The sequence below is a fragment of the Urocitellus parryii genome, chromosome 5 (genome assembly GCF_045843805.1).
Source record: "Urocitellus parryii isolate mUroPar1 chromosome 5, mUroPar1.hap1, whole genome shotgun sequence".
Classification (NCBI taxonomy): domain Eukaryota; kingdom Metazoa; phylum Chordata; class Mammalia; order Rodentia; family Sciuridae; genus Urocitellus; species Urocitellus parryii.
Genome location: NC_135535.1, coordinates 142,261,800 through 142,275,846, shown reverse-complemented (window position 1 = coordinate 142,275,846; position 14,047 = coordinate 142,261,800). Strand labels below are relative to the sequence as shown.

Here is a 14,047-nt window from a genome sequence, read left to right as displayed (position 1 = left end):
TATCTGTAATAACTCATTTCCCAACCTACTCCAGAGTGTTACCACAATTTTATACCCAGAATATGAGAAGAGTTGAAAATTTTTTCATCAAGTCCCACTTGACCTAAGGTTTATTAGTACGTGAAGTTTGCTCTGAAGGTACTAAGGTTTAGTATCTTCTTTCAGTGATGCTGAGTTTGGGAATAAAGATGAACATGTTGAATGGGAGTATACCAATACCTGGATATTCACCCAGCCCAGGGAACTTACACAAAGAAGCTCACTAAATTGTCTCTTGTTTAAAAGTATAAGTAATAACCAGGTTTGGAACCCCATGGCTGTAATCCCAGGAGCTCAGGAGGTTTTTGCAGAAAGACCATAAGTTCAAGGCCAACCTGAGCAACACTGTGAGGTGCTAGGCAACTTAGAGAGTCTCTGTCTCAAAATTTAAAAAAAAAAATGGACTGGGGATGAGGCTCACTGGTTAAGCTCCTGGGTTCAATCCTTGGTACAAAAAAAAAAAAATAGTAAAGGTAATCATCCTCTCAGAAGTTGGGTACACACAGAAATAATATGAAAAAGCGTGTAAACCTACCACCCCAAACAACCCACAACACTTCAACAACTGATCCCATTGACATCACAGTGCAGAAAATATTGAGAATTTAGAAAGTTCATAGTTAAAATGTTCAGTGAACTAAAAGAAGATGTAAGGGTTTTAAAAATACAGGAGGTAAAAGATGATTTCAAGAAAGAGATAGATATTCTGAAAAAGGAGAAATCCTGGAAAGATTCAGACAATCAAATTAAAAATTAAGTGGAAAACGTCACCAATAAATGAGACCACTTTAAAGACAGAATCTCAGGTCTTGAAGACAAAGAATATTGTCAACAGTAAAACAAAGAATATTGTCAACAGTAAAGATGTTAAATAACCATAATACTCAAGAAATGTGAGATAACAAAGGTAAGAATCATTGTGATAGATGAAGGCATCAAAATACAAAATATAGGAAGCAGGCTAACGTTTTGTTTGGCTGCTCAATAAGACCTCCTGGATGGGAGATGTCTCCAAGGTCTATAGAGCCCAGGAGATGAGGAGCCTGTGAGCGCAGGAAAGTCAAGCACCTGGTGAAAGGAGAGTTGGCCTCTTTTCCCTCCGCCCGCCCTGGCCCAGTGGGAAAGGTGGAGCCTTCTTCCTTACTGGCCCCGCCTTCCCTGGTCAGCACCCTGTCCCCCTAGGACGCCTACTCCTCTGGACATTATTACCTGTTTTTTTTATCTCGGTCATCAACGCCAGCTTCTCCATGAGTCAAGATGTGGTTCACTTTGTCTACATCTCCCTCTAAGGCTGCTCTGTGGATTCTCGTGTTCGCTTTATAGCGAGAGCCCAGTTTCCACAGGCTCCTCATGAATGAGCTCTCGGTTCTGACAAACTTAGAAGCCATGACCAGGCCTCACAGGCCCCAGCCTTGTATTCTGGGGCTTTCAAGACTTTTTTCTCAGTCACAGAATAAACAACTTAGTCCCACCAGGTACCTAGTTGTGGCTGAGCCACTCAATACTCAGGTAGCAGCTAATAAATGAAGAATGGTTGCCAAGCAACCCTATGTAACAGAGACAGGAGTGGGCACCACAGCTTCAAGAGCCACGCCCATCTTGGAACTCTGTGCTGAGGGCTGAAGTTATCCTGTGGCTGGACTTTTCAATAAATATGGGTAGCATTTTTCAATGAATATCAATAAATTTTCAAAACATTTAAGAATGAGATGAAAATCTAAATATAGAACCTCTTTGAACATCAAACAAACAGGATTAATAAAGATCCTCTCCAATACACATTATAGGAAAAATACCTAATATACAGATTAAGGTTAGGATTTTGAAAGTCTCAGGATGAAAAAGGAAGTCATGTTTTGAGGGCAGTGCAAATATCCCAAGTGGTTTTGCAAATTAGAGTTTCAAATGACTTCACAGTTCAAACCCTAAAAGCAGGGAGTGCTTGGAATCATATTTATATACCAACCAAAATTAACAAATCCAGCATAAATTGTCCTTCAGAATTGAAAAGGAAATAAAAACCTTCCATGATAAATATAAAATAATTCATATAACCAGAAAGCCTGCACTATGACATTTACTCAATGAAATATTTCATGCAAAAGAAAGATAAGAATCAGAACCAGCAGAAGGATGAAACTCCCCAGAAAAATAGTCATCTAAAGGAGAAGCAAGTCTGAATTAAGCATTAGAAATAAATGAAAATGGCTGGAAATAAAAATCATCTCTGCATATTCATATAAATATGAATCCTTTGCATGGCATGTGCTTTGACACTGAAATTTTATAAACATTACCACAAAGAGGTTGCTAACACAAATCAAATTGGTAAGAACAAACTGACAGCTATTCCAAACCCCATTACTCCTCTCAGTACTATGAGGCAGTTCACTGCAGAAAGCAATGGGAGCTCAAGGTGTGTGAACTTTACCCTAGTGGCCCCAAGGTCAGGGGTCAGGTATCCTCCTTACTCAGAGTAGATGGTATCTGCTCTACATGGTCCTGCTCTCATATTCACCTGCTTCATGCCTGCAGGTTCTGGCCTCACCCTCCCAGACTACTTGTCAGTGTTGCAAGTCCCTCGTTCCTGGTGATTGCTGGGGCCCAGGTTTATGAAGCTTGCTGAAATCAGTCTGTGGGTACTAGCAGCCTCTTCACTGGTGGTCACTGTTTCCCAAATACTCTGTGAAACTGGAATATGCTGATTTGGAGAAAACCTCACCTAGACTCTGACACTTTCTTGCTCAAACATCTATTTTTTCTCAAAACAATCAAAAGCATTTTATTTGTTTACACTTTTAATTTTAAGAAGTAGTGTGTGTTTTGTGAATGCATGAATTGACATACATTTCCACTTGATTTGGAGATACCAGTAGTTTAAAAGCACTTCAAATAAATTGAAGGAAGGCCAGTAGATTAGAAGCATGGGAAAGGGGATAGGAGGAGAGTAGGGAAAGGAGTAGTACTGGGGACTGAAGTGGAGGCAATTACTTTCTATGTATGTATGATTATGTAAAAGGAAAATTCAATATTATGTGTAAGACATTAACAAAAACATTCAGAAACCTCTTCCAGACTTGTGGTTATTTCTTTATTTTTACTACTATTGTAGTTTCACTTGCCTTCTTTTTCCCTTAATTAAGATTGATAAGGGACTGGGGTTGTGGTAGAGTGCTTGGCTAGCACATGTGAGGCCCTGAGTTTCATCCTCAGCACCACATATAAATAAAATAAAGGTATTATGGTCATCTACAACTAAAAAAAAAAAAAAAACATTTAAAAAAGGTTGTTAAGCTGTGTGCAGTGGTGCATTAATGAAATTCTAGGGATTACCCAGGCTGAGGCAGGAGAAGTCCAAAGTACAAGTGTCCTTGGAAAATTATTGAGAACCTGTCTCAAAATAAAGAAACTAAAAATAAGACCTGGGACTATTCTCAGTGGCAGGTGCCCTGGGTTCCATTATCATTGCAGGTGGGGGAAAAAAAGAAGATTGAGAGCCACAAATTTAATGATTATTTGAATTTTTATCAATTTATTCCTGATATTACATTTTCAAAGTCATTCATTTCTTTCATTGTTAGTAATAATTTTTGTAATTTTAAGATGGAAATGTTTTTGTCACTCTTGCTCATCTCTTAACACAAATACTAAGATGTCTATTTTAAATCTGTCAGGTTTTTGTACAATACCTGCTGTGTCTTCTGACTCATCCTGTAGTGGTCCTTATACTGGTATACCTGTGACTAAGAATTTCTTTTTGGATATTCTCTCTCAGAGTGGCTTCATGCAGGGGAAGACCTTCACTAATAATCTCAGCTAGATATTTCATGACCTCTCCATCCTTTCTGAAAATTCAAATTCTCTGAGCCTTTCAAGCAGAGAGCTGTGACCTGTCACAAATGAATAACCTACTATTCCTCCTGTGGTTTGTCTGCAGTACATGGGTGCTCAACCAGTTGTCAAGTTCTCTCTTGTTCTCAGGGGCCTCTATTTTAGCTCTCTATGTCACAGGAGACAGAAAGCCATCACCTGAAAAACCAGAATGTTGGACTTATGTTACCTTTTTCTGACTCCCGAGGAGAACACTGAGAATTTGTTATTTCCTCTGATCATACCAGATTGTGTCCACTTAAGAACAGGCTGTTCTGGGTACATGTTCCTCCCCATTTTCAATTAGGCTGTTCTTATTTTTGTACTCTATACTGATATTGTCTTAGTTGTACTAACATTTTTTTGTTTGGCATGGAGGGCTGTTCATATCTCCAGGTGTGGTTGTGAAAGGGAACTCATTTTGCAGAGCTGCTAATATACATGGAGTCTATGCCCTTTTTAAATAGTTTGGGAATCCTTGGAATTAAAAATGGATATGTTTCATTGTTCAGTGTATAAATGTAAAATGTGGTGAATGAAGTTACGTTTAGATTTGCTAAAGTGAAAATGAATGGTAACTTTGGGTAAAAGAACTTTAGAGGAGTACTTGAGGAGCAAATCACTAGAGCAAGTTCAAGAGTGAATGAAGAGCCTGAGAGGGCTGAATGGTAGTGCTTGCCCTGAAATTGGCCCAAGGACTTAAAATGACAATGAAGTCAGTGAGTACAGATCCTCCTCTCAGTGACATCAAACTAAGTGCCATAGTTGTGGGTGATCTAATTTTTATCTTGTTTAACTGTATCTTTCAATTCTGACATAAAAATCATGCAATATATTTACCACACTTCAAAGAGTCTTAAAATTACATACATGGAGTACCAAAAAAATACTAGACTAAGGTTTTAAGTAATAAATTCATAAAATTACAAACTAAACAAAAACCCCTTGAATATTTTTCACCAATTTCTTATAAAATCTATTAATTTGTTAGTTTTTGTGAATAAAGAGCCCGTAAATAAAAAAAAAAATTGTGAGGGCAATATTTCTTGCTTTTTTACTATTAAATAATAGTGTTAGCTCACCACCCCTCCCTCGCATGCACGTTCATTCTCCATCCTCGCGCCCCTTTTCCTACACTTTCCTCTTCTCCCCGGTCGAAGAGCCGCTCTCTTCGCGCGGTGCATTCTGGGGATCTAGGTCCAGCCCGCTGCCGCCGTCGCCTAAGGAGAGCGACTAAACGCAGGAGTCGCCATCCGAGAGGAGCTGATTCCCCAGCCACCGCCGCCAGAGAGGCCCGCCCACCCGTTCGCCCGTCCCGCTGCCCCGTTCACAATGCAGCCTGCTTCTGCAAAGTGGTAAGATCGAAGGGACTATGTCTTCATTGAATTTTGTGTTGAAGACAGTAAAGATGCTAATGTAAATTTTGAAAAATCCAAACTTACTTTCAGTTGTCTTGGAGGAAGTGATAATTTTAAACATTTAAATGAAATTGATCTTTTTCTCTGTATTGATCCAAATGATTCCAAGCATAAAAGAACGGACAGATCAATTTTATGTTGTTTACGAAAAGGAGAGTCTGGCCAATCATGGCCTAGGTTAACAAAAGAAAGGACAAAGCTTAATTGGCTTAGTGTGGACTTCAATAATTGGAAAGATTGGGAAGATGATTCAGATGAAGACATGTCTAATTTTGATCATTTCTCTGAGATGATGAACAACATGGGTGGTGATGAGGATGTAGATTTACCAGAAGTAGATGGAGCAGATGATGATTCACAAGACAGTGATGATGAAAAAATGCCAGATCTGGAGTAAGGAATATTGTCATCGCCTGGATTTTAAGAAAATTACTTCTTCACAAGGTTTCATAATTGAGAAAATTCCTGAGTTATAGCTCTAAAGGCAGATGCTGTATCTGCCTCCTTTAACCCATTTTTCAACCTGTCCCCTCCCCCACCTTTTTTAAAGGCTTCACTAAGGGTTGATAATGTACCATTGTATGGGGCAAATTTAAGTCAGCTAAGGCACTATCCTTATGCAAGAACATTTCCCAGACTTCCAAGAAGCTGTTGAGGTCCTTGGCAATTGATAACAGCAGTTGTAATAAGTAAAAACATTTCACCTGTCTCCTTTACTTTATAATATAATTACCAACATGATAGGAAGCTCTCAGCTTAGGGAAAGATAACTAAATTTTAGGTTTTAGGATATGGACTCAAGAGTGGCTGAAACAAATTGGCTGACATCTTAAACTGATAACCTGTCTTTCCTCTGGTGTACCCTATAGGGTTGTTACACTAAAGTTTATTTTTCAGAAAATTTACTGCATATTATTGTATGTAAGTGATTACTTGTCAGTGTTCCAGATGTATCTTAGCAAAAACGAGTGAATGCCCTTAACTTAGATGGTTTTTGAAGCCTATACATTTGGTATTGTTTGGCCCTTAAGCTTTTACATCTCTTAGCAAGGAGGACGAAGAAATCTGTACATTGTTGCTTGAGAGTCTGCACATTTAGACCAGATTTGTATTTGCACTATCAAATACAAATCTGGTCTGTCAGTATGGCAAATGAGTGAAAAAATGTTAATACACTATTGGATTTTTTTTATTTCTTTTTTTTTTTAATTCAGCTTATCTGGCTGAAAACCTCAATTTATGTTCATGACAGTGGGGATTTTTTTAAATGTCTACATTACTGTTGGAAGACTTAAAAAAATAATAGTGTTATTATTTTAAATAAATCATTTTAAATAAATTGAAAAAAAATTGTTTATGAGTTTTTCTGTGGAAGCCTGCAATCAAGGGCTCCTGTGGATGAGCCAGGCTCAGCAGAGACAAAGTCTTCTGACCTGATTGCAGCAACTTTTGCTCAGTATAATCCCAGATTATTCTTCCAGTTCAGGTCATGACTGGGTCAACATACCCCATGTCCCAGGGGATGAAAATAGAAATACACTTACTAATGTCCCATCTGCCACACTTCTTCACATGGTCATATGTAGTTGCTGGGAGACTGGACTCCATGGTCTCACTGTTTTTCTGGGCCATTCTGTTTCCAACTACAACCCAAGAGGACAAGGACTGGTAAAGCCAAGGACAGCAGGCATCTTTTCTCTGGCACATTGTTTAAATCATGAGCCAGGTTGATGTGATGATGCTCTCCTTGGCTACTGGGGTTCTTCCTCTGTGATTTTCTTCCTCCTAGACATCCAGGAGTGCACCTTGGAGATCCTGCATCTGACCCTTCTCCCCAGCACTCTCCTCTCACTGCGCATGTCCAAGCCAGCATGTGCTGTCCCAGGATTGTGCAGCTACCACCTCTGGGACTTTCACTTCTGCTTCTAAAGTCTTCTTCACCTCCATAGCCAGAGAAGGCTTAGGAAAATGAGACCAGATCAGGTCTCTCCTCTTTTTAAAATCTCCCAATGGCTTCTCATAAGAAGAAACTCTAAATCTTTGCTCGAGGTCCATACAGTGGGCTCCACCCTAACTGACTTTATCTATTTGTGGATTTTCTTCACAAGGCTCCAGTCATACCGCCTCCTTGCTGTTGTCCCAGTCCACTAAGGAAAGTAGTCTATTCTAACGCTCTTTGTACTCAAAATAGCAGAACAAGAGGGACTGAATGAACTGCTTAAGGTCACAAGCTTAGAAGTAATGGAGTCAGGATTCAAATCTAGGTCAGTGTGGCTACACGTTCTGTATCACTTCTTCTACCTCATTACCCAAATGCTTCCTGAGTGCTTGATTGCTCAATAACAGATTCATGCAGGTAGTCAGTCCTACCTGAGGAAAGGCTGCTAGGTGTCTCTAGGAGAAGCGCTTGCCTTTCGCAGGAGAACACAATGTCTTCTGTGTTCTGTCTCTGTTAGAAACCATCAGGAGCTTCTACTCCAAAATTGGTAGCCATGTAAAATTAAAAGCATCATCAGGACTGAGGTCAGCACAGGTTAAATGGATCAGTCATTGTCCTCTCCTGGACCAAATGGACAGACCCTCTTGGGGAGTTAACGCTGGCCTTCCTTGGGTTGGATACACTTATGCTTTTATTCCTGGAGAATCATCACCATTTGGCACAGGCAGAATTAGGTGCACTTCTTACCCTGTTCATTGACTTACCTTTTCAATTCTTATGTAATTATTATGTAATGTACTTATAACAATTCAAATATTTTAAAAATTATATATATGTGATCCCTAAAAATACTAGACCAAGGTTTTAAGGAATAAATTCATAAAATTATACACTGAAGACCCCTTGAATATTTCTTACCAATTTCTTATAAAACCTATTAATTTACTCATATTAATGAATCAAGAGCACAGAAAGATAAAAATTTCGAGGGTACTATTTCTTGAATGATAATATTGCTCTAATTCTAGCATATTTTAATCTTGTCAAATATACAACGTAAGCAGTCACATTGATTATTAATTCAATAACACTAACAAGGGAGAGAAATTTGGAAAATTATTTTATTAACTACATTTTTGTGAATTTATGTTTATGGTTTGCACAACCACATTATCATCTATAAAAAGGAACACGTCCTGTGTGCACAGTACCACTGAAAGGAAGATTCACAGCATTAGCAGTCCTTTGCACCAAATTCAGTCCATTGCCTGTTTTTATAAATGGAATGTTTTTGTTTTGTTTTGTAGTGGTTGTGAACTGAGGCCCTCATGCCTTCTAGGCAAGTGCTCTACCACTGTGCTATGCTTCTTATCCCCTGAAAATAAAGTTTTGTTGGAAACATTCACACTCATTAACTTATCATTGACAGCAGATTTCAGACTATACCCACAGAGAACTTCTGGCTCACTAAGCCTAAAATATTTTCTATGTGGCCTGTAGAAAAGTTTTGCCAATTCCTTGTTTAGTTTATCACAGTTCCTCTATTACCATTCTAATAGACTTTACCAAATACACTGAAGTACTTGTGGGACATGGATCCCCTTATGTAATCCCTTAGTGACATTCAGATTAATTATATGGCCCTTTCTCTGAGAACCCATGCACTGGGAACAAAAATTAAAAATGTAGCAAACAATAACTTTGCTGGTAACAAGATACAGTGCCAGTAGCAGGCAGCTTCCTTTTGCACCTCAGCAGTTGATGCAGGTATTAGAATAAATTTGCTTCAGATATGTCATCAATCTAGAGTACTTTAATTATACTTGTGAAATAATTAGGACACTGTAGATCTAATAGTTTAAAATGGTGGTTGCATGCTACATAATTTTATGGGTATGAAAATAGAACTATTTTATTATTGAAGAGTATTTAGACTATCTTCTATTTGGTATGATAATGCTGTACTAAATATACTTAATGTACATATGTACATATGAAATATTTGAATAAATATCCCTAACATATATAAGTCCTTCTTGTCTGATATCTATATGAAATACATATTCACCTTTGAATGTTACATATAATATATACTTAACATGACAAACCCAAGGACAATATTCATATAGATAGTGCCCACATCTTTGTCCTTAATAGGAATCAGAGTTTTTAGGGAAAGAATGACGGATTTTGGGCCTAGAGTAAGGAAAATACAAGATGATCTTGGGAAATAATGTCAGAAATTAATACATAGAATGACATCCAAAGGGGAAAAATAAAAGCCTCTACACAGCAAAGGGAACAGCTAGGAATGTAAACACAGAGCCTATAAAATGGGAGAAAATCTTTGCTAGTTACTCTTCTGACAGAGAAATAATACCTAGAATATATAAAAACCTCAAAGACTTTACACCAAAAAAATCAAATAACCCAATTAGTAAGTGGACAAATGAAGTAAACAGACAGTTTTCCAAAGAAGAGATACAAATGCCAACAAATATATGAAAAATGCTCCACACACTAGCAATAAGGGAAACAGAAATCAAAACTACACTGAAATCAGTCAGAATTACAGATATCAAGAATACACACATAATATATGTGAGGATGTGGAAAGAAAGAAACACTTGTACTGGGGGTGGAAAGGCAAATTAGTACAATCACTATGGAAATCAGTATGGAGGTTTCTCAAAATACTAGGCATGGAACCACCATATGACCCAGCTATACCATCTTTCAGTATTTATCCTGAAGAATTAATGTCATCTTTCTACAGTGAGTGACACATGTACATTCATGTTTTTAACAGCACAATCTACAATTGCCAAAGTAAGGAACCAGCCTAGGTGTTCATCAACAGGTGAAAGGATGAAGAAAATGTGCTGTATATACACAGTGGAATTTTATTCAGCCAGAAAGAAAAATTAAATTAGTCCTTTGCAGCAAATGGATTATGTTAAGCAAAATAAATCAAACTCATAAGGTCAAGTGATGTATGTTCTCTCTAACATGAAGAAGCTAGAGAGGAAAAAGGTAGAGAAATGTTGGGCCAAAATTATGAAAATAAAAGGGAGATCAGTAAAGAAAAGGGATCAAGGGGAGAGTGTAAGGGAAGGAGGGGGGAAGGGTTAGAGAGTGATATTGGCCAAATTATATTGTATAGTGTTTGAATGCATGACTATGTAATGACAAATCTCATCATTGTGTACAACTACAATGTGCCAATAAAAAATTGTGAAAAAAGCATATAAGGTTGATTACACTGTAATAATTTAATAACATTAAAACATTGGTATGGGCCACAGTACTAGCATAGCAAAATACTGTTAGTCTAAATTGTTAAGTCTGTAGTTGGAAACAAAAGTTGGAAAATACAAATAAGTCATCAATAATGTGATATTTAGAACCATAAATTTATTAATGACCACTTGATTGTCAGGGTAGTGTTTAGTTAGCTGGCATTTGGGTAGTGTGAGTACATAAAAATCCAATGGGTACATACTTGCAATTCAAATTTAGTTGGAGGTGCCAAGAAAAATTCTAATTGTTATATTTATTTTTTAACGTGTAAAATATCTTTTATTGTTCTTTAAAAGGGTTCAGGGTTTGGTTTTAAATCAGGCTGCATACCCTTCATCAGTCTGACATCTCTCTCACCATGTCAAACTGGCTTCAGCTAGCAATACTTCATTAAATCCAAAGGAAAAAAAATGTTTTGATGGGAAAAATTCCAGTTCTGAGAACAATTAACTTTAGTCTGTAATTTAAAATAAAATGAGGGCTAATGGTTCACTTTGTTTTATATACCCTTCTTCTCGCTTAGAACCAGGAATGTAGTTCTCCTAACTCGGGCAGGCACTGGTACTGATGGAGGCTGCATGCATGTGAATGCACACACCTACACTTCCCCCACCCCCAAACAACATTCAGAGCATGTCAAATGGAAAAGGTTTCTGATGGCATTGATCCAAAGAGTTGAAAGTATATCTGAACTTAGAGGCTGTGATATTTTGATTTGATCTCGAGTCTGTGTTAAAGGAATCTATTGTCATGTTCAGAAATAAAAAAGAATTTTGGATAGTACCATCATTTTTTTACTTGAAAATTCTAGAAACAATGTCAAAAAGCATTATTTTGCTTTGTTTGCTGCGATGAGGGAAAGGAGAATCTACAGATTTGTATTTAGTTAAAAATCGAAAACAACTCCGGCAGTAGGAAATAGGCAGTTCACATAGCCGGCCAATGTCTGAGGTATCATCAGTGAGAGACGAGGTCCTGTGCCATTCCTATTGGCCTAGCTGACACTAACAAAATGCAAAGCTTATGGCTCTGCACAGCAAACTCCAGCAAGACAAGATGACTCTAAGCCTGTATTCAGAGCCTTAGAAGCAGGGCACTATTATTTAATATTTAGGTGAAAAGAGTGCAAGTAGAAGATGGTGCTCTTCTACTTGCTTTGTCAATACAGCCTGGTCATAACTGCCTTCTGCAAATGAGGAGAAAAACAGCTTTTCTTTCTAAATCAGCACATTGAACCCAGCAGAGATTTGCAAAAATGCTACTATACCACTTCATAAGCAACACAGTCCCTTTGCTTCTCATTGGGTTGCCTGGTATCTTCTACCCTGTTTATAGCATTTCTTGTTCTGAACCAGTGACTTTTTAAAAAAAAAAAATCTCAAAAAGAACCTAGAAAGAAAATAACAAGGCAATCAGTGGTTCAACTGAACTATACATATAGGGAATAGTTTGAAAAATGATCACCACAGGCATTTCTCAAGACCTAAATATTGTGAATTTGCTGTTGCTCCTCTGACCATTTCCGAAAATTCAGAGTACAATTAAGTCCTGAAGTAAAAGTTTTAAGCTACCAGTATTCTCTGACATCATTAGACAGAAAATCAGAGTAGTGCTATGGTCCACAATTCTACTGTTTGTAGAGTTTGCTAATTCTCGGCCTCAACATATTTTTAGTAATGAACTAGAGCTGTCCTCTTCAGAAAACAAATTTCTGGGATACTCACTTAGCATCATTGGTTGGTAAAGAGAATAATTCTATTCTCAGCTATTTCCCCACTAATTTACCAAAACAAAAGTTTCTTGGCTACTTTGCCTAATGTTAGATCAAGGCTTTGAGGAAAAGAAACTAAGATGAATACTCTATCATCAGTAAAGACTAAAACCACCTGCATGCCTTTTTTTTTTTTTTGGTGTTTTTTAACATTTTTGTTGGTTTGTTTGTTTTTCCTTTAAAAGTGCCCAGATGGGCTTAAGGCTGCCAGACTGCACGCAAATCTACAGCAATAAGGGCTTCTCCTAGTCCATCTACAATGTGTATCAGGGGAAAGGAGGGGACAAGAGAAAACAAAGAAGAGGGGGAAAATGCACCTCTTTCCTCCTCCCAAATATCCCACCACAGGGAAATCTATGTGCCAAGCATAATGAAAGATGTGCTCCCCAAACAGCTGGTTCTGCACAGGCTAATATTCTGCTGGTTTTCCTTAAGAGACCTATTCTGAAAAAAGTTTAAAAAGACAGGAGATATTAAAATAATTCGATCCTGGCAGAAATTAAAACTCCAAAACCAGGAGAAAATCATCCTTCACTGACTTAATCCCTTTTTTTCTTTTCTTAAACATTTTATTCACGTTATAGAGGGATTTCTTATTTGTTTACTTTTTCCTAATTGTTAAGAAGAGTGGTTGAGGATTACTGAATCCAACACTATTTCGATGACACAGGTAAATTCCAGATTCACATTTCCAGGTACCAAGACTTCCCTCTAAACGCCACAATCACATAAGCCTTCGTTTGTATTTCTTTCTACTGAATACAGCCATGCCCATTGGTATCTCTGAAGCGTAATCGCATCTTAGGTCGATATTTCTCCAAGTAAAGCAGCTGTTTGGAATTGAATGCTCCCCTTCTTTTTTTTTCTTATAAGCTGAACTGCATCTTCATACTTCATTCCACATTCAATCAAAGCAAGTGCAACCAGCACAGGTGCCCTTCCCAATCCTGCAACACAATGCACTGCCACACAGCAACCCGGCTCTTCACGGAATTTGGTTTTTAACAAGTTCAGCCAATCGTCTACTACCTGATTAGGGGGTGGAGCTCCATCATCAAATGGCCAATCTAGAAGGTAGATTCCTTCTTTTTCGACTGGAGCTTAATCATATGTAGCATCTCAAACTCGAACCAAAGTTGTCACTCCACACTTTTTTTTTTTTTTTGGCCAAGCTTCATTTATTCTTGACATCACACCTGTACAACTCACACACACAACAGGAAGCATACCTTGGTTTCACAACAACATCAGGCTGTGCTTCCAATTATAATACAGTGAGAGCAAGATCTCTGGGAAATGTACATTTATACACTTGACATACTTCTTAAGTTCGCTGGTGAGCTGGGGACTGGGCATTGAAGTCCGCCAGCAGCGGGAGCGAGGAGGCGCCTCTCTCCTAGGTCACCTAGGCGGACGCAGCGGCACGTGTCCACGAGTTCATCTTGCTGCTGCAGCCTGCGGCTGCGGCTACATCTCCTGCTGCCGCCACCTGCCGCCGCCGCCTGCCGACTGCCGCCGACCGCCGCCTCCCCGCCGCCGCCCGCCCCGCCCGCCGCCCCGCCCGCCCCGCCCGCCGCCGCCCGCCGCCCCGCCCGCCGCCCAGCCCGCCGCCGCGCCCGCCGCCGCCGCCCGCCGCCCCGCCCGCAGCGCCGCCTGCCGCCGCCGCCCGCCGCCCCCCGCCCCCCGCCCCCCGCCCGCCGCCGCCCCGCC

At 39.0% G+C, this 14,047-nt stretch overlaps 2 pseudogenes; one reads left to right on the top strand and one right to left on the bottom strand.

The window, feature by feature from the left end:
* The first annotated feature begins 5,226 nt into the window (after positions 1–5,226).
* On the top strand, positions 5,227–5,761 carry LOC144254961 (prostaglandin E synthase 3-like; annotated as a pseudogene).
* A 7,252-nt stretch (positions 5,762–13,013) lies between these two features.
* Positions 13,014–13,528, bottom strand: LOC144255144 (protein tyrosine phosphatase type IVA 2 pseudogene; annotated as a pseudogene).
* Between the last annotated feature and the right edge of the window lie 519 nt (positions 13,529–14,047).